The following is a 22,314-nucleotide window of genomic DNA, read 5'->3' on the forward strand; positions in this document are numbered from 1 at the left end:
CAGCCTGTTACATGGCAGTTAGCAGGTGATTGGCTGGACTATTATCACTCTTTATCACATTGTTAAGGCTTAATAGATCTGCCTCAGTGTGAGAAGCTAGACAGTTTGGAGGTTATTCTGGTTGGTGCTTAAATTTCCGAATTATTTCGGAGCGGACCGCACGCCACGCTGTGCGGACATCGTACGAAGAAACGCCCACCGGTCCTCCGCATTCGGACCGACTCACACTTTAAGAAGAGGGCGTGTTTACGGACGACATCCAAACCTTGCGTGTGCGGTGGACACACACATATTCTGCACGGTCTTACAGCGTCTGCACGGTCTTACAGCGTCAGAACGGACGGGAACCTGCCCGTACACACCGATGTGGTGTATTAACGCAAAACTCACAACTATTATCTGAACTGGCATGTGCCAAATAACATGCTCTTAAAATTTTATGTTTTCCCTAACTGTAATAAATTTTTCATTTGATCCCCAAATGTGTGCTGTTATTGGTGAATGCACGCCTACCAGAATTAGTGCACTCCCTCGTGTACGCCCATGTTTACGCCCAGTTTAGCCCACTTTGAAACTACGCCCCTGTGTACTTCCGAATGACGCCCATATTACGCCCATATTTCCCGAGTGAATGCGGTGCACTTTTCTGTACGGTATTAGTGAGAACGAGTACGGTCACCGTGCGTGGCACATGCGCATAGCGTTGCCCACGCATGCGCAGACGGCTAAAAAACGCCATCCGAAAGAATTCGGAAAATTACGCATTGACCAGAATAAGGCCCTTTATGTCAAGCCAGTTCCTATATTGCACTGTTTCTCAAACTTGATCATAAAGGCACACTAACAGTCCAGGTTTTAAGGAAATTCATGCTTAAGCATATGGCTAAAACAAAAGAACTGAGATGATATAATCATCTGTGCTCAAGAATGGATATAATTAAAACCTAAACCTTGGCTGCAGTGCTGGCTCCTAGGACATAGCCAGGTTCTGCACTTAATGTTACAGTGGGTGACACACAGGTACAAATATTGAGGCTAATTCACTCTGCCCCTTTGGACTAAACAAACTTTTGCTGAGAATTCAGATTTCCACTTGTTACTGTGACACTAATTCCCATTGGGATGCAGTCATTTGGTCTACATAATGATGGTCGACAGTTATTAGGTCGACACCATTAGGTTGACAAAGGGAAAAGGTCGACATGTGTCTAAGTCGACATGGGAAAAGGTCAACATGGCTCTAGGTTGAAAGGTCATTAGTTCAACAGGTCGTTAGTTCATCATGTCATTGGTTCGACAGTGTCTAGGTTGACAGTCAAAAGGTCAACAGGGTTTTTTACTGTTTTTTTTTTTTTAACAGTGCCAACAGGCGGTATTTCATGCCCTGCCATCCACTAGGGCGTGGTGGGAGAATAAAATAGTGTGGCGAGCATAGCGAGGCACCGTGCCTTGCGAGCGAGCGCAGCGGGCGATGCGAGGGGATGCGGTGCACTTTAAACTGTGTCCATGTCAACTGTGTTGACATTCAGGTTAAAAAAAAACCAGTGAAAACCCCCATGTCGACCTAGACATTGTCGAACTAATGACCTGTCGAACTAACGAACTGTCGAACTAATGACCTTTCGAACTAACGACCTGTCGAACTAACGTCCTTTCGACCTATACCCATGTCGACCTAATGGTGTCAACTTAATGACTGTTGACCATCATGCTGTAGACCAAATGATCTCAACCCTTCCCATTTTGCAGTTTGACTGAATAATTTAGTGACAAAATAACTGATTGGGATTAAGGGCCTGATTCTAATTTGATCGTCCCTGACGTATTCGCACCGGGGACCGATGTTTGCGCTCTTCGCATGTGCAGGGCTGCTGTGCAGACTCCTTCGGCAACTTGGGGGAGCGGAATCGAGGCAAGCAGGGTGCGTTTGCATGGGGACACTCAGCGTTTCCAGGATATACCCATAGAAATGGTAAGCATGTCCAGGAAAATACTGGGCGTCCCCATGCAAATGCAGGCAGGCAGCCAGGGGTGGGTGGCTGATGTCATTGGACATAAGCATCCGCCCGTCTGTGTCCCAAACACTTGCAAATATAAGCCAGTCTAGATGGTTTGCGACCATCTAAGGATTTTGCCAACATTTGCTCCCTTGTGAATGGATGTTTATGCAATAGATCCATCCTCCGGCCGGCATTAGATAACACGCTAAGCAGCAAATTTATGCTGCTAAGCAAGCTAACCAGAATCACCCCCTATGGGGTTTAAAACTCACCAGAACTCATAGTGCCCACATTATTTGCACCCTAGGCTCCAGCTGCCCACACATGGTTACAACTCTGATTATAAAGAACTATCCTGAGCATTAATTGCACTTATCATGCAGATTGAAATGGAGCAGTTTATGGAGTCTGTAGTAATTAAGGTTGCAAATGGCCATTGTAGTGCCATAAACACAAAGGTAAATAACCTGATGCTCAAATAGAACAGATTAAGTATTCTAAATATGAGATAGATAAAAAGTAAATGAAGAAGGTCACTAAAGATGCTGAATGTGAGACTGCTGGGCTGGTGTAAACCTCTTTATAAAGAAAAATAAATGAAGGAAGTCCTAAGTTAGACAATAAGATTACTTGAAGTTAACTTCATGCTTATAGAGAGTCCCAAACACATCAAGATTCCATCTTTGAAATAGCTCATAGGAAAACCACATTGCTGAGCTGAATGAATGAATGAATGAATGGCAGTTATAACTTGATTAATACACACTGCCAAAAGGGCTACATAGCACAACAGTCCCTTCACCATGTGTCATATGTTGGCAGGCACAGATTTCCCATAAGGCAACATGGGCACCAGAAAGCTTTAGGTTAAGATAAACCCAATCGGGCGCAAATACTATAGGTTCACCCTTGGAAAAAATTGATTAATATATATTAAAACTAACGGCTGCTCCCAAATAACAAACTGGATTCTTTGTTAATTAGAACACTAGAGAAGAAGGGAAAGCTATATGCGAATAATTGCATACTGTATATCCAGAGAGTGCCACACAATTGGGAATAATAAAAATGAAATGTATTTATATATAAATGCATACAGTATAAAACTATATCACTGGTACAGACTTACAAATATAAATACCGGCTATCAATCCTTTGCTTGTCTTCTAACAAATTGATATTTCATGACTTCACACAGGGAGATACCAATTTCAAATGTTTCCATTCATTGCATAAGGAGAGTTCTTTGAATTGTTGATTACCAGGACAATCAGCTGCTGGAATTATTCAGAAAGGAGTTTATGTTTTTTTTCTATACCTTCTTTCCTTTATTGTCCATTTATAAGTCTGTACCAGTGATATAGTTTTATACTGTATGCATTTATATATAAATAAATTTAATTTTTATTATTCCTAATTGTGTGGCGCTCTCTGGATATATGCGATTATACGCATATATCTTTCCCCTCTTCTCTAACATGGGCACCAGCCTGTGGGAATCAGGGGGCCCCGTGAAGTTTGGTCCATCCATGAGCCATTATAAATTCTGGCTTCTAGTTAAATGTTTTACAGAGGCTCAGTAACGGGGCTCAGATCAGTATTTATCTTACTAATATTGGCACTGGGCTCCATTATTGTGCCTCTGCCAAATGTTCCTAAAGGAGCACTGTGCAACCACTGGATGAAGTCATGATACAACCTGATGGTGTAAAATAATTGTCATCTTTGTTGCTATATTGGAAGTGGCATACCAGCTGGTGTAATGTGAAGGGATACACAGCCAATATAATATGGTGTGCTCCCCTGGCGGTGTCATGTGGTGGGTGCTTTTACAGGTATTATATGTACAATAAGTCACCACGTAGGTAATCACAGCAGCTGGTATAGGCCCTTGTTCTGATTTGCGAATAGATTATTTATGGAGTTTACTAAAAGAAGTTAAATTTGTAAATGAATTGTTTATTAGTCCAAGATACTTCAGACAACATACTTTAATCAGGTATTGTATAAAAGGAGATATCTTTTGTTTAAGAAATCCTACAAACTATAAATATAGATTACTAATGTTCGATGTTCAGCTGATATGTTGACTATTCTCATCAGCCTGATTGTGAAATACACAGCATCTTTTCTTATAGGTATTAAAAAAATAATTTGCTTTGATGCATATTTAGTTGCTATATAAAACAAAAGAAATACAGGTATTCTGCACTTCACTGCTAAATGCCTTTTGTGACATCAAAGAGGCATTAAATCTTATTGCCTTTTTAGAGCTGGGCAATAAACTTAGGTGACAAGTTGATCTTACAGGTATCTGTAGATCAGGTAGTTGTGTTTTTTAAGTCTCGTCATTATATAAACAACTAGTTATGTCACATATATGTTACTCACACTTAGCATCACTTGAAATAAATTCAACTGTTACCTCCTAAAATACCTGCACACATTGGGGCTGATTCACCAGATAATTTCCCACCATTGATGTCAAGCTTATAGTTTTTTTCTTTTTTCATCAAAGGGCCAGGACCAGTGGCGTAGCTACGTTTTGGGCGCCCCCCCGCCGTTAGGGGGGGGGGTGCCCATACCCACTAACCCCCTCCCCCGCAGTCTTACATATCGCGCTGCGCTGGTCCCGGCGGCTCCGTTCTTCTGCTGAGGACCACAACAAAATGGCCACCCCCATACAGCAGAACCTACACGTATAGATATCCCATTTTATGGTTCTATCCCGCGATCAGAGTTCTCGTGTAAGGATAGAATACATCATTAAGTATAGTATACATCATTGGGGTGTATAGAGTAGATTTGTAATATAAAAATGTATTACTATATTAAAATTAAAGTTATATGCAGATAGCATGAGTAGAGAGGGTTTTATAAGTGCATGGAATATATCCAACTAATTTTTTTGGAAGCCAAGAAAAAAAAAAATTCACTTTTTTAGGCTAAATTGCCAGCTGGGGTTCTACTTTGACTTTCTCTGAATCAATACAATTAGATTTTTTTTTCTAAAAAGGAACTGTGTCATATTTAAGCCTTACCATGAGCCTAATTAATGTTTGTAACTTATGAGAAAGATAATAAATGTAAAATAATATACAAATGGTTCAATTAATCTTTATAAATCATTATATATGATTGCAGAAAGGAAAATATATAACTTGACATATAAATTATCGATAAAAACAATATCCATCTGGTCCTTTCAATGTAAGAACAATGTGGCAGCCGATATATATTAATTCTATATACAGGGTTTGTATGTTTGTATCAGGCTTGAAAATGATGCGCAGAGCATCGAAACGTTGACCCTGCTATGTTACTGGATATTCTTTACTTAAATCTCTTCATACAAGACCCCTGGAGTGATGCTGCCTTTATTATTGCTATACACACACACACACACACACACACACACACACACACACACATACATACATACATACATACATACATACACATATATATATATATATATATATATATATATATATATATATATATATATATATATATATATATATATATATATATATATATATATATATATAGCAGACTCTCACCCAGAACCTTATTAAAGCAATGGATAAGAAACAGGCGGCACTCCAACGGGTTTGCAATAAGGTGCTGGTGTATTAAGCAATATTTACAGCATATTAATCAGTGCAGCGACAACGTTTCAAGACCTGTGCGGTCTTTTCTTCAGGTCAAGCATACTGTGCAAAGTGCACAGTATGCTTGACCTGAAGAAAAGACAGCACAGTTAATTTATTTTAACTTTGAATTTTTTTAGAAAAAAAAAAAATCTTTTAATTTTTTTCAATATTTGTACTGTATAAATAAATTTTAAAAAATTATATTTATATACATCCTCTCAATTTTATATATATATATTTATATATATACTTATTTATCTTTATACATACACCAAACTCTTTTGTGTGTAGGTTTATTCAGTTTTAAGTGGCCAGCATTTATGTTATATTTGGTCGGATTAGTGCAGGATGGCAATGACAATACTTAAAAATGAGCAATTAGCTACCGCATCTTCATCTATTGCACACCCTTTGTGAAAGTGAGGGGACATTGCCTACATATATAACTAATTAAGGACACACAAGTGGCGCAACACACCTATTCTCTACATAGTGATGCGAGCGGTAGTGTCAAATGACGCATTTCCGCTGTGTGCTCCGGACGCCGGAGAACAGCGGCGTGCTGGCAGTTGGTTTAATGTAAAAGGCAAGTTGGATTATTTTGTTATGGACTCTTTATAGCCACTACATGGTTGCTTGATATAATAGCACTGTTATGACAGAGGATTAGTTATCCAGGTTTTCCGACATGCTGTGTTTGGACACTCTTAGGGGCATTTAAAGATTCACATCCTACAATGGGGTTATGCACTTAATGAGGAGAGAGTGGGGCCTTGAAAAAGGTCTGGAGTCAGACCGAAACGTCGGCCCTCCTGGAGGGTCAGGGTCACTTATGACTGGTGTCGTGTCTTCAGTGGGGGGTGCTGGCAGTGTCAGTCCTGGTGTGATGCTGATGATGTCTGTAGTGCATCAGTAACTGCAGTGTTCTCACTGCAGTGATGGCTGCCAGTGTTGTACTCAGGTTGGGGGTGCCAGTGGTGTTGGCAGTGTCTCAGTGCAAAAGTTGCAGAAGTATGTCAAGACAGACTTGCGCCATCCGAGAACTGGGCAGGCGGCTGCTCGTGTTTTCATGGGTATGCCCAAGAAACACAGGGTGTTCAAATGCGAATGTATATATAAGACAATTGTTCACATATTATTTTGAGAGTGATGTGTGTGCAGGTGTTGCTATTTGAAGAGTTGTATAGGCACACGCCAGTGGATGATTCAAACTATGCACAGTGCAGATAATTAACTGGTGATGCTGGTTTATTGACATCATGTACTACAGATACTTGGCAACTCTCTCGCAAGTTACGGGAGACACACACAGGGCCGGCAACAGAAATCTTGGGGCCCTGTACAATGATATTTCTGGGGCCCCCCACCTAATCCCAAATCCACACAATGCTCTTCTGCATGAGCCTTAACCTTTCGCTGCTCCAGATCCTGCTTTCAGGTGCAGACTTCTCTCATTCTCAGTCCTGCTGGTTTGGCTCCTGGCTGCTGCTTCCTGCTGGCTCCAGCTGCTGCTGGCCTGTCACTTTCACAAAAGAATGCTGAGCACTATGAGCAGCCAGGGCAGGTCTTTCGCAGAGTGCAGTACAGATGACCCGCGCAGTAAAAGTACAGGAGCCAGTGACTGAGGCAACAGCACCAGCGGTGGGTATGGCTGTGCGCCTGCAGCACCAGGTCAAGCGCACACACAGAGTAGATGGCTCTAAGCGCCAAGTGGCAGGGTGCAGACACAGTAGATGGCAGTGGCACACAGTGAGTCAGTCAGACTCAGCCAAAAACAGAGGGTGCACAGTAGACGGACGGCCCGCAAGGGTCACTGACAGGCCAGCTAGTACAGGCAGTGGCTGTGCCCAGGCATGGAAGCTCTGGGGCCCTTCATAACTCTGGGGCCCGTCACACTTTTACACCTTGACCCCCCCTGTCGCCTGCCCTGCTCACACCCATTAAAGAAAAAACTGTTTTCCCAGATCCCACCCGATTTCTAGTGAAGCAGGCAGGATGAGGAGACTTTACTGGGGAATTGCAGCGCTGTATGGGGGGCAGGGCTTAACAGCATGAATTCACCTAGTGACTGACAGTCTGGCACTGCCTCCCAAAAGGTTCTCCTTGAGAGGTAACTTAATAGGTAGGCAAGCTTGGTACTACAGCTATACTAATGGACCCCTGTCCCAATATATCTAAAGAGATGGTTAAAAAAAGATCCCTCCCAGCACCTCTAGTGGCTGCCGCATTACTCTGGGCTTCCTGGGACTAAACCCTGAAGTCTTTCTATTGCAAAGGACAGCTCTTATCCTGAGAGCTGTACTTTGGGATTTACTGGCATTTCTAGGTACATACCAGGGTTATTTATGTCAGTATGTAACAGAGAAGAGTCGGGATGTATCCCATTGTGGATCCCATAGTGTGCAAAAGTAAAATTGTAAACTGGGAAAGGCAATGGGTGATTCATAGGGGCCCTGGCTGGAATTATTATTTTAACTCACTAGCAGAATGATTGAAGGTTTCTCTATTTAAGATTAGGGTGCCTCCATTTATTTTGGAGTTCTTCTTATCTGCTATTATTGTTACTGGTGATCAACAACAGTAATCAGGCCATAGTTAAACATGGCCACAGGGACTTTTTCTAAGTCAATGATAGGGATATTCAACCCCTGAAAGACCATCTGCTATCCATAACATTGTTGATGCTCGTTGCCTAGGGTGCTCATTGTGTGTATTAATCTGTTTAGTCAATAAACGCCCGCGTTTAGTTGTAGCAAAAACGTCTACCTTCAATAAATAGATTACATGTTCGCTGCTTTGTGTTGTATATGAGTGTGCTTTATAATTAATTTGTATCAGTCATTGCTATGTGTCTACAGGAAAGGGAAATAAAAAATGCTTTTTGAAAATTTTTTGAAACATTTAGGCAGATAGACTTGCTAAGCAACTCACATTCCTATAGATTATTGCTTACATGAGATCACTATACTGGTCTGTCTACAATACACCAATAAGAATGAGAGATGAGCTGGCCTGACTACATTGAAGAAGTTATACACTCAATAGGAAAAGTTGTACTGACCATAGCTAATCATTTTCCTTTTCAACCCTTTTTGTGTCTATTTATCATGTCTTTTTTTACCTAATCAATAGCAAATGCAATTGCTAGCTTTGATTTCTTTGAGCTATTTATTAAACTTTGCTTATATGACAAGAGTCTATCCAAACAAAACACTTTCCAACAGATCAGGATGAGAAATTGTCCCAAATTGTGTATGACATGCAATTGGGTCCAATGCAGCTGCCACTGTTATATGCGCCGTGGTGCCAGCTCCCCCTGCCACCGCTTCCCTTCAGAGGGGAGAAGAGAGCATCGTGCATCTCTCCTAGTCCTTCCCCTGACTGTGTCTCTGTGACTAGGCCATCAGCCAATCAGAGCTTGCGGGCCAGCTCCTGATTGGCTGCCGGCCCATGAGCTAATCAGAACTCACGGGCCAGTAGCCAATCAGGAACCAGCCTGTGAGGTATGATTGGCTGACTGCCCCAGGCACAGGGACAGTGGACACACTGAAGGGAAGGAGATACGCGTTATGCGCTCCCCTCTTGTCTCCTTGGAAGATGAGAGGGGAGCACAATTCCCTACCTGAGCCCTCTGACACATTCACTTCATTTGATCCCATGAATGAAGATGAAGTATCTGTGCTTTTTTCTTCCTTCCACTCTACTACCTCTCCTCTTGACCCTATACCCTCACAAATAAGTAAATCTCTGTCTCCTGTGCACATCCATTCCCAACCTTAACTAAAATCTGTAACCTCTCTTTCTCCACTGGTATCTTTCCTTCATTGTCCAAACATGCAGTTATTACTATGATTCTGAAAAAAAAAACAGAATTCTGACCCACGCTCTCTCTCAAACCACCTTCCCATCTCTCAACTTCCATTCACCTCCAAACTACTTCAAAGACTTACCTACAGATGGAGCCGGGCTTGTCTTTGCAGGGGATGGCGGCAGAGATGTGCGCGCGTCCCCTTCCGACGGCGCTTCCCCAGCATCCCCGCCGGCTTGTCGGCGGTCACCCGGGGTACCCACCACCTCCCCGCAACCCCCCCTAACCCTGTCCGTCTCCCTGAAGTGGACACGGACAGGTTCCCGTCACCCCGCCGCCCGGAAACTGAGACACGCGTGCGCGTGAGACGCACGCGCGTCTCAGTCAGATAGATCGCCAGCAGAGACAGACTGGCGATTCGCCAGCAGGAGGGAGCCCGGCTCCATCTGTACTACACACAATTTCTTAACTTGCACAACTTATTCGACCTGCTTCAGTCAGGCTTTCATTTCCAACACTCCACAGAGACAGCACTGACTATAGTTGTGAATGATCTGGTCACTGCTAAGTCTAAAGGCCACTATTCACTACTAATTCTTCTAGATCTCTCTGCTGCTTTTGACACTGTTGACCACACACTTCTCATACAAACACTACAATCACTAGGTCTTAAGGACACAGCCCTCTCTTGGTTTTCATCCTACCTATCTAAACGCTCCATTAGTGTTCGTTTCTCTGATTCTACCTCCTCTTGTCTACCTCTTTCAGTTGGAGTACCTCAGGGTTCAGTTTTAGGTCCTCTACTTTTCTCAATTTATACCTCATCTCTTGGCAAACTAATCAGCTCTTTTGGATTTCAGTATAATCTGTGTGCAGATGATACTCAGCTCTACCTATGCTCTACGGGTCTGTCCTCATCTGTATTGAGCCGTGTCTCTGAATGCCTTTCTGCTGTTTCATCCTGGATGTCATCTCACCACCTCAAACTTTAATATTTCAAAAACAGAATTAATTATATTTCCACCAATAAATAGTAGTTCCCAACCAGATATCTCTATTGCTGTTGAGAAGATGACAATCACTCCTACCTCTCAAGCTCGCTGCCTAGGTGTTATCCTTGACTCTGAACTTTTCTTTGTTCCCCACATTCAATCTGTCTCAAAATCATGCCACATGCACCTAAAAAACATATTTAAAATCCCCCCTTACCTTACATAAGACACTTCAAAAACTCTAATCCATGCTGTCATCATCTCACGCATTGATTATTGCAATAGTCTCCTTATTGGCCTTCCCAAATACAGACTCTCACCACTACAGTCCATCATGAATGCAGCTGCGAGGCTAATCTTCCTAGCCAGACGTTCATCATCTACAAAGCTACTCTGTCAGTCTCTTCATTACCTGTACTCTACCGTATTCAATACAAAATTCTTTTACTTACACACAAAGCCATAAACCAAACTACACCAACATACATCTCTTCTCTTATCTCAAAATATCTTCCAACCTGACCTCTACGCTCCTCACAAGATCTGCGTCTCTCATCCACACTATCTGCATCTCTCATCCACACTCATTAGTCGTTCCCATTCCTGATTGCAGGACTTTCTTCGGGCTGCACCCACTCTGTGGAATGGCCTCCCAAGCACAATAAGACTCTCCTCCAGTCTCCAAACCTATAAGTATTCCCTGAAAACTCACCTCTTCAGTCAACCTTATCAAATTCCAGAATCAGCCACTTAACTGTCATATACCGTTCCTATCTAATCACATCCCCACTCTACAGTCCACACTTTCTTTTTCACATTTTCCATCCTCCTGACCAATGACCAAACTGCTGGGTCACTGTATCTTACAGCACACCAGGAACATTTGCATTCTGGTCAAATTAATACAATATAGATTACCTATCCTTATGTATCAATGTCTATTTCCCTATAGATTGTAAGCTTGAGAGCAGGGCCCTCCTACCTTTTGACTGTCTGTCAATACCCTGTTTGTTGTATCACTGTTTCCTTTTGTAAAGCGCTACAAAATATGCTGCACTATATAAGAAATAATAATAAATAATAAATAAGTGGCAGCGACATCAGCAACAGTGAAGGAGACAGGCAGCAGGGGCCCGTGGACACCGGACTGGGGTGAGGGCAGGAAAGGTGCATACGCCGCTCCCCCCCCCCCCCCCACCACAACCACACACTCAAAAAAGAAGCAGCAGCAGATGGTGGTATCAGCAGCAACAATGGTGGGGGCATACCTGGCACTGTGGGGGGCAAATGTATGTCTGGCACTGTGGGGGCATATGTGTATCTGGCACTGTGGGGGCATATGTGTATCTGGCACTGTGGGGGCATATGTGTATCTGGAACTATTGGGGGGCATATCTGTATCTGGAATTGCATTATTGTGGCATATGTGTATCACGCCCCCATTTTCCATGGCCACACCCAATTTTTGGAATGCGTCTGTGGCACTGTGTAATGTGGTAATGTGTAATGGGCATTATGGTGTGGGGAGTATTGTGTAATTGCCATCACAGTGTGGAGTGTAATGGGCATCACGGTCTGCAGCATAATGTGTTATGGGCATCATGGTGCGCGTCGTATTGTATAATTAGCATCACGTTGTGAGGCGTAATGTGTACTTGGCATCATGGTGTGCAGCATAATGTATAATTGCCATTATGGCTAAACAGTGTAGATTGATTTATGTAGCCCAGGGATGGGGAACCTTTGGCCCTCCAGCTGTTACACATCCCAGCATGCCCTGCAACAGTTTTGCTATTTGGCCATGCTAAAATTGTTGCAAGGCATGCTGGGATGCGTAGTTCAACAATAGCTGGAGGCCTTTATGTTTACATGTCACTGTGTGGCCTTCAGCCTGCCAACTTAAGCATCGGAGGACAACGACCATTCTTTGCGCAATTTATTCACTACCACCTTATTTATGTATGTATGAATGAAGGTGATAACAGTAATATATGGTGGGTGCACACTGAGTTCTTTCTTAGTTATCTGGAAGACTAATTAATATACAACACAATAATAAGATTCAAGGCTAGAAAGCAGTAGAATATACATATTTCCCTATGTTGTAGGGAATGTTGCCTGTACTGTTAATATACATGGAAGAAAATATGCTAAATGAATGTGTTCTATGTAACGAGGGAGGTTAAATATAGATAACTGGCAAATAGTTTAGATACAGGATCAGTGTCATGGTTACATCTGTCAGAAGTCTTCACAACGCAGCTATGTGACCATTCACACCTCATCCAGTGATCCTAACAGGGAAAAATGACAAGCTATATACCACATGCTTATGCCAATTAGAGGATTCATTCCCTATAGGAATAACATGCTGCTTATCACAGTTATGTTTAAAGGGTCAGAATCTTTGAGGATAGTTATATAATGCAGCTGTACTGTAGTCTCTTGGATGCATAGGTGCCGATTCTGTGGGTGCTCAAGGGCCCGAGCACCCATGGAAATTGATGAGCATCCACGGGCCCGAGTCCCGCTGCTGGGCCGCTATATTAACTTGCTAGTTTGCGGCCACCTGGGAAACAGTATGCCGGGAAGAGTATATTCTGTCCGTTTATGTACCTGCACTGTGGGGGCATTTATGTACCTGCATTATGAGGGCATTTATGTACCTGCACTGTGGGGGCATTTATGTATGTGGAACTCTGTTGCCGTAATTTGAATATTGGAGAAAACTGTGCTCCGTAATATAAATTGGTATTATTTTGTGGCCACGCCCCCTTCCCCATGAAGTCGCTCCTCTATATTTTTGGCTTGAGCACCCACCAGCAAAAACATAAATCGGCCCCTATGCTTGGATGTGTACGTATTCCCATGTATTAAATACTGAGTGGAGGTAACTCTCATTAATCTGTAATCAGTTATTGGTGGATTTCCTGCTCTACACGGCAACACCTACAACATAATACACATAATAGAAGGCTGATGAGAGAGCTGCAGGTTGTGATCCTGCAAATAATGGATGTGCAAGGTGAATGCATTCAAAACCTAAGCTCTTTAGAGCTAGATAAATTGGTAAGCTATACTTCTAGTAGCATAAATGGGGCAACAGATTCCCTATACTTAATTGCAGTAATACTAAGAAACAGTTGATTGAAAGGGATGTGGTTCAATAAATCTACTGTATAAAGATAGACAGTGAACAGGTTGACATCAAAGGATTGACATGATGAAAAGGTCAATGTGGGAAAGGTAGACAGTAATGTTGACAGACACAAAGGGTCAATAAGGTCGGCATTGAAGTGGTCAACACGAAAATTGTTTTTTGGGTGTCCTTTTGTATGTTTCACCCTATGTGAGTCAGTTAGGGGAAATGTGTACCCTTGTGGGCTCACTTCGCCCGCCATGCTTTGGATAAGGTTATTATTCTCAGTCGTTGTCCACAATAGATGGCAAATATGAAAAGTTGGGGAAAAAACATGTGTCGACCTTTTGAACTGTTGACCTAAAGCACTGTCAATCTTTTGACCCTATCTTCAACATGTCAACCATTTAAGGTTGACCTATTTACTGTAAATCTTTCAACGGGATACTGATAGAGCGTGGACTATAAAATCAGAATCAGAATCATCTTTATTGGCCAGGTATACTTGCGAATGCTTGGAATTTTTTGTGGTAACAGTGCAGCATCAAGCAGGGAACACAAGGGGGGTGGGAAGAGAGGCATAAACATACATCACATACATTTCACATTTACCTTAATACCTGTAAATGGGTTTCCTAAAAAGACAATAATGTGATGAACGGAAATATATAAAGCAAATAAGACAAGCAAGAATAATAAGATGGGAATGCAAAGTGAGCCAATGTCATAAGAGAAAAGAAGGGAACTGAAGGGAACATACTGTAGGAGAACCAGGTAATAACATGAAATATTTTAAGCTATAAAATAAACTTATAATGTTACAGAGGTGCTGTGTCTTTCCTCCAAACTTCTCTTTTTTACTAAAATCACTTTCCACTTGGTATGTGCATTTAAAATATAAAAACGATATATATACTTTGTGTATGTATATATATATATATATATATATATATATATATATATAATTTTTTGAAAGGAGGGCACTCACAAATTCGCAGATAAAAATTTTCTTTTTATTCAGTTCATTAAAATATTGAACTCAAGTAGTTGTCATCAACGTTTCGGTCCTCATTTCAGACCTTCATCAGGACAGACATTGGGGCAACAAGAGATCTTACTCCAACAGAGGTCTCTGTTGGAGTAAGATCTCTTGTTGCCCCAATGTCTGTCCTGATGAAGGTCTGAAATGCGGACCGAAACGTTGATGACAACTACTTGAGTTCAATATTTTAATGAACTGAATAAAAAGAAAATTTTTATCTGCGAATTGGTGAGTGCCCTCCTTTAAAAAAATTCTATCTGATGGTCTTGTGCCTTGGAGTGAGCACAACTGTGATGACCCAATAAATAGTGTGAGGATTCCCAAAACACATATATATATATATATATATATATATATATATCACTGTGGCATGCTGTGTAAAATGTGCTCTACTGTTGTGTACTGTATCACGTACTATGGGTTGGGATCGTTTGGTCGAATGCATTATGGTCGAATGTCATTACATCGAATCCATTAGGTCGAATTGCTAAAAGGTCGACATGATTCTAGGTCGACATGGGAAAAGGTCGAAATGATTCTAGGTCGAAAGGTCATTAGTTCGACAGGTCATTAGGTCGACAAGGTCATTAGTTCGACATTGTCTAGGTCGACATTCACAAAGTCGACATGGGGTTTTTCACTGTTTTTTTACCTGAATGTCAACACAGTCGACATGGACACAGTTTAAAGTGCACTGCATCCCCTCGCATCGCTCGCTGCGCTCGCAATGCGTCGGGCACGGTGCCTCGCTACGCTCGGCACACTATTTTATTCTCCCACCACGCCCTAGTGGATGGTAGGGCATGAAATACCGCCTGTCAGCACATGTCGGCTCAAAAAACAGTGAAAAACCCCATGTCGACTTTGTGAATGTCGACCTAGACAATGTCGAACTAATGACCTTGTCGACCTAATGACCTGTCGAACTAATGACCTTTCGACCTAGAATCATTTCGACCTTTTCCCATGTCGACCTAGAATCATGTCGACCTTTTAGCAATTCGACCTAATGGATTCGATGTAATGACATTCGACCATAATGCATTCGACCAAATGACCGCATCCCCGTACTATATAGCAGCTGTGATGTACCAGAAATTCAAGTCACAACCCCACCACCTAAACCTAACCCACTGGCCAGCAGTCTAATGCTAACCTCCTTTTAAGTGTCTAAATCTATCCGCAACCTAAACCCCCACAGTCTAACCCTAAAAACTTTCCTTTGCTTTTACCACCCCAGCCCGCCCAAGGCCTTAATCCAACTGTGCCCACACCTGCAAACCCTCTCCGCCCACGTGACGGCCATAATGCAAACCATATATTATGCAATAAAAGAGTTTACAGGTTAAGACGGCGGAGCCCCTTACGACGGTGTGAAGAGCGCCCGTAGGGCGCAATGAATCTCCTAGTATATATATATATATATATATATATATATATATATATATATATACTAAGAAAAAGAGACAGAAAAAGGATCCTTTTTCTTTCTCTTTTTCTTGTATCAATTTATTGTCTTTGGCAGCACCCCCAATTCCAGTTATTTCACGTAATTGAACCTAGAAACTGACATTTGGGGACCACAATAATGGACTTTTATGCATCTAGTGCAGAAGCATTTCCAAAATCCCCTTCCCCTCCAATATATATATATATTACCAAACAGCAGTGTCACTCAGGTCAGGAAATGAAGCAATGGAGACGGCGGTCTTATCAACGTTTCATTTTCTAAATGAAAATTTCATCAGGAAATTTTTGTTTAGAAAATGAAACGTTGATAAGACCGCCGTCTCCATTGCTTCATTTCCTGACCTGAGTGACACTGCTGTTTGGTATTGTATTGGTTCTCAAGTCTCTGCCACTTGTGAATTGGTGGGCACCGGGTTGAAGTTTGCCTAAGTCTGAATAGTGCCGGCTATATGCTGATTGTGTATAAATATATATATATATATATATATATATATATATATATTCATACAGATGTGTCCACATAAATCTTGGCTTTTTTTCTCAATTTGTCACATGTAAAACACGGCTTAGCTGTTTTTCCAAATGTAGCAAGTTGATAGAGTCAAAAAATTTCTGAAGCAGTAGAACTTGTATAAAGTAATAGATTAGAGAAGCAAATTTTTTGAAAAATCACAAAGGGTGACTTTTGCAGAGTCCAAGTTGTGCCATATTGTGCCATACATGGTGCAGTAAAACCAAGATGTACGTGAGCACATCTATATATGTATATATATATATATATATATATATATATATATATATATATACACACAGAAGTACTGGGGGTTTTGGCGGCACTTGCAGGTATAAATGAAACACTCTACACAACATATATATATATATATGTATACACAGAACAATGTGGGATCCAGCACTCCTGCTGAGAAACAACGACGGGGTGCCACGAAATTCTCGATATATGAAGTGAGTAGGACAGCAGCCCAATCATCTGGTACTCTGGCACTCCCCATAAATCCAATAAACAGGACCCGGCAACGGTCTTGGGGAAGGAAAATTTTGCATACACCAATGCACATTCGCACACCCCCACCATCGCGGACGAGGCTGAATTTAGGTCTGAATCACACTCCATGTACCAACCAACTAGCCCCTAACTGTTATTTTCATAAAGCTTTATCATGGCAGTTAGGTGCTGATTGGCTGGTACCTTATCTCTGTCTCCTTTATCTCTCTCCAAGGCTTAATACATACACCCCTAAATGCAATACAATAAGTAAACAACACCCTTTGTAGTGGTAAAAAATGTAGTGGTAGAGCAACCACTTCAAATGGTATCTAAGGTTTTTACTATACAATCCAGTGGGTGAAAAAGAAATCTTATTTTATATATTCTCAATAGAACCAGGAGAAAGAAAAGCATCCATAACGATCTGTCCAAGTAATCTACATCAAAAATGACATGGGTGTTTTTTTCTGCCTCTGGATTGAATAATACATTAAACTAGTTGACCAATTAATTAACATATACTACTTATAATGCCCCAGAATATTCCACTAATTAATTACATCACTACATTATTATTTATGGACACTATAATAGGTCTACTCCAAACATATTTGTGTGTCCATCTGCTGGATGTTAAAAATGCAGTGGTTAAAATTAAAGCTCTTGTCAGGGGATAACTCTTACAGGTACTTGTTTCCTAGCAGGGCGCCTAGTACGCATTTTGCGTAGTGAAATCGCATCGCGCAGCGTGTATAGTGGTGTGCGATGTGATGTCCATATGAAATGCACAGGAGTGCTTATACAATGAAATATGGCATGGAATCGCAGGGCACGAGGTGCGATGCGATGCAATGCGATATTTCATAGTAGAAGCACCCATGCGATGAGATGTGAAATGCACAGGAGTGCTTATACAATGAAATATCGCATGGAATCGCAGGGCACCAGGTGCGATGCGATGCGATGTGATATTTCAAAGTTGAAGCACCCATGAGATGTGATGATGGGTGCTTACTATGAGATGTGATGGGATGAGATGATGTGTGCTTAGTATGACATGGGATGGGTGCTTAAAATTGAAAGCACCTATGTCATTGTTTAGCGTCACCTCCAGTATCAACGCCACCCGAAGCATGGCGAGCGCAGCGGAACGTGTCCTCTGACCTTTTCATATCCCCACTCTCCACGTTGCCGTGGAGCTTATTTTATATATTGTGCGAGCGTAGCGAGCCACCGAGCCCGCGGAATACATGTAAAGTAATCCACGTCCGCTCGCCACGCTTTGGGCTCAGTGGCTCGCTGCGGTCGCCACACTATATAAAATCAGCTCAACGGCGACGTGGATAGTGGGGGTATGAAAAGGTCGGCGGATGCGTTCCGCCGCCACTCGCCACGCTTCAGGGTGGCGTGGATAGTGGTGGTGTTTTAGGAACACATTCACACTTGCAAAATCTTACAGCTGCAGTGTTGCAAGTAAGGGGGTACGGCATGGTACGGAGTACCTGTAAGAAATATGTTGCAGGTACGCAGTACCACTTACCTCCTGACCCACTGTCAATTCTATTTTTATTTTAAGTCTAAATATAATACATCCGCAGCCCGCCCACCGAGCGTTATGATTGGTGCTGTATGCAGCTACCGGCTACCGCTGAATTAGCCTGTCACACTGACAGGCATCAGCAGCGCCGACAGCATGAAGAGCAGGCTCCACAATTGTAAGCACAAGCTGCCCGGCTCTCCCCCAAGCAAGAGCCAACCCACCCCCAGTCATTCCCTGTTTCTCATTCCCTGTCTCCTGATGCCATGCCACTATTGCCATTTAGTCACTCCTCTAGCTTTGTGTGACCACGCCCCCTCATGACACATGGCCACGCCCATTTTTGGTGGAGGCTATCAGTACCACCAAGAAAAAAATTCTACTTGCACCACTGTACAGCTGACACAGTAATGATGACATGTGTTAACTAAGAATTGTACATTTACTTAAATATATGAAAAAGCAGAACGATTTTAAAATCAGTTAATCGTCCTTAGGAAGGAGGGTAAGTGCTCCCAGGAATCTCTCAAATGGGTTATCCCCACCCAATGCTTTTCTCCACATGAACTCCTGGAGATAGGAATGGAGCATGTGGCGTGCTTTACCTCTTTGGCACCATTTGCACGTGCCCCACATTCGTTCAACATATAAGGTATGCACCCCAGTCGACGGGTCTATCAAAATAAATCTATGATTGACTTGAAAGTTCCAGTTGCTCAGAGCTGTACGCCCTCTAGCAGTCACTGTAAATTGTGGTGCCTGGCTCTACATTCTCCAGAATAGCCGCCATAAATGTGCTTGCATCGCGTCTTGGCACCATCGTGAGGAAGCACTGTCCCGTTTCTCTGCAAATTCCCCCCAAAACCCACTGCTGTGGGAACATCCAGCCAACATTATTTTTCCTCCTGAAGAACATGACCACGTCGACCTCCACGATGTGGCCTGGACCACTGATACGGCGATGTGGCTGCGCCATGAGGTCCAACATACACACCTCCCGCATCCATCTATTGTATAAAGCAGCCGTCTTTTTTGAAATGTCCAGCTGCTGCTGACAGAACTCAATGGATGTCAGCTCCTGGGCCCATGAGTATATAAAGCGCACCAGGGTGACAAAGGACAAGCGGCACCCAGGAATCCAGTGAGCTGCTCTCAGGCTCACCTTCAGCCGGCACGCTTTCACATGGCAGCGCCACATGCATTCTTTCACAGAACGGCGGATAATGTGGCCATTCGCACAATTCTGCACCACCAGAAGGAGATTGTGTACTTGAAAAAAGGCGATAGCCTCCTCCTCCATCTGAGGCAGCGTGAACATGGTCATAGATGCAGCCATCTCAATAATCACAATAACTTTCTCAATAATCTCAATAAATCACCACCAGCTCTGAGGTATGCTTCTTCTCCTGACAGAATATCACCTCAGAGTGATTTCTGAGAGGATCTGACAGGGGACGGGAATGACAGGGTGCGGGAATGGGAAAATCGCATCGCATTGCATTGCATGCTACTATAACGTTATGTGATGCGATGCGATTTCACTACGTTCGGGTACGTAAGAAATCTGGGCGACCTGCTAGGAAACAAGCACCTTCTTTCAACATACATAGATACTGAATTCAGATTCACACTGCACATATTGGGTGACATTTAATAGGATGTTATTTTTAGTAATTTTTTTAATTCACCCATTATCGCACTTTTTGAAATCGCATTTTGCCGTGAATTTGCATATTTATTGAGGTGCGTATTCCGGATAAAAAAGTGTGATAATGGGCGATTACGGATGTTTTTGCCAAAAAAAATCGCACAAATCACATTTTCGCATCTCATTAAATGTCACCCATTATGTTGCATACTGTTGTATATAATAATGTCCTATGTTAGTCATTCTTTTCATCTGAAAGGGAAGCAATAGGCCCTAGAAATAGGATTTCTGGTGAGACATGCCATCTGACAAGGGATAGGGACAATTTCTGATGCAAACACTCACAGGAAACTATTTGAAAAGTTAAATGGCGGTTTAGAATGACTTCTAAATAAAGATTATTAAACCGATTTCCAATCCTTGATTGGAAATTATAATGAGAAACAATTGTATTGTCTTCATCCGCATAGAAAATGTTCTTAGTATGTAATGTAATTAAGGTTGGGTTTTTTAGCTTAATGTGCATAAAATAGATTAGTAAAGGTGCCCATACACGTTGTGATTTTTACATGCGTTTCAGTGTGACAGAGTACAGGCTGAGGGAGCATGTCAGTGTAATAGAGCGCAGGCCACAGAGTGAGGTAGTGTGTTGGTGTAATAGAGCACAGGCCACAGCTTAAGTGAGCACAGGGTGAGGGAGTGCGTCAGTGTGATAGAGTGCATGCCAAAGGGTGAGGGTGTGCGTCGGTGTAATATAGCGCAGGATAAGGGAGCACATCAGTTTGAGAGCTCAGGCCACAGGGTGAGTAAGCGCAGGGTGAGGGTGCGCGTCGGTTGCAATAGAGCACAGGTCGCAGGGGGATGGAGCTCATCGGTGTGATAGAATGCTAACCACAGGGTATAGGAGTGCATCAGTGGGATAGAGCACAGGCTGCAGGATGAGGGAGGGCGTCAGTGTGATAGAGCGCAGGCCGCAGGGTGTGGGAGTTCATCAGCAGGGCCGCCGACAGGGGGGTGCCAGGAGTACAGCTGTCCTGGGCCACGGCCTCTGGAGGGGCCCGGGCAGCTGCCCACAGTGGCATGGCACCCCCGCACCCACACAATGCCACCCGGCGCTGGCGGACAGGCACGTACAATACACAGTGCGGCCTGCAGAGCGCCGAGCCTAGGATACAGAGGGGCTTGGCGCTCTGCAGGCTACACTGTGCAGTGAGTGCTCTGTCTGAGTCCCGACGCCCGGAGGGAGAAGATGCTGTGCTGCCACCACCGCAGGTAAATAATAGTAATTGGCTGGGTGCCGGCGTGCGCGAGGGGGGAGTGCTGCATGCGAGGAGGGGGGGGTGCCGGCGTGCGCAAGGGGGGGGTGCCGCTGGGGGCCCGGTCTGAAGGTCAGTCCCGGGCCCCAACATTACTAGCGCCCTGTGCATCAGTGTGTTAAAGCGCAGGCTGTGGGATGAGGGAGAGTGTCCAGTTTATGTTCTAGCATGGGAGGGGCTTCATAGCATTTGATGGGGTGGGGAGCCCCAAAGATAAAATGTATGGGGCCCCAAGATTTCTGTTGCCAGCCCTGCCTCCTCTCACTGTAGACCCTGGCTTTCTGTCCCAACGACATCTCTACTGCGCACGTGCACCCCTTTTTTGGTGATTCCTGCCTGTAGTGCCTGCTGCCACGTGAATCCAGAGGGGTAAGTATCATTTATGAGTGGAGGGTGGGCCCCTGTGCACCGCACACCTTGCATCAATCAGTAGATATGCCAATACTTGCGTATACTAGGAATTTGATTTGGATTGCTGTGCATCAGCCAGGTAGGTAACACTAAAAAAAGTGACAGTACAGATATACATGAGACATACAGGTATATGCTACATGTACCCTGGGGAGGGTGATGGACATGTATAGTGGAGCCACGGGAACATTTATTCATACAGTTATTCACACAGGGAACATATATTCGCGAGCTGCAGGGTGCTTAGACAGCCATCAGTGGCGCCACTGGACGCCGCAACAGCCAGGCA

General features: G+C 43.2%; 1 protein-coding gene across 1 annotated transcript in view; it reads right to left on the reverse strand.

Moving 5' to 3' along the window:
- ACTN3 (actinin alpha 3) overlaps nt 1-22,314 on the reverse strand; it is a 136,523-nt gene that overhangs the window by 108,070 nt on the left and 6,139 nt on the right. The window lies entirely within an intron of this gene.

Source organism: Crinia signifera, chromosome 11 (genome assembly GCF_055691185.1).
Source record: "Crinia signifera chromosome 11, ASM5569118v1, whole genome shotgun sequence".
In the NCBI taxonomy this organism is placed as follows: domain Eukaryota; kingdom Metazoa; phylum Chordata; class Amphibia; order Anura; family Myobatrachidae; genus Crinia; species Crinia signifera.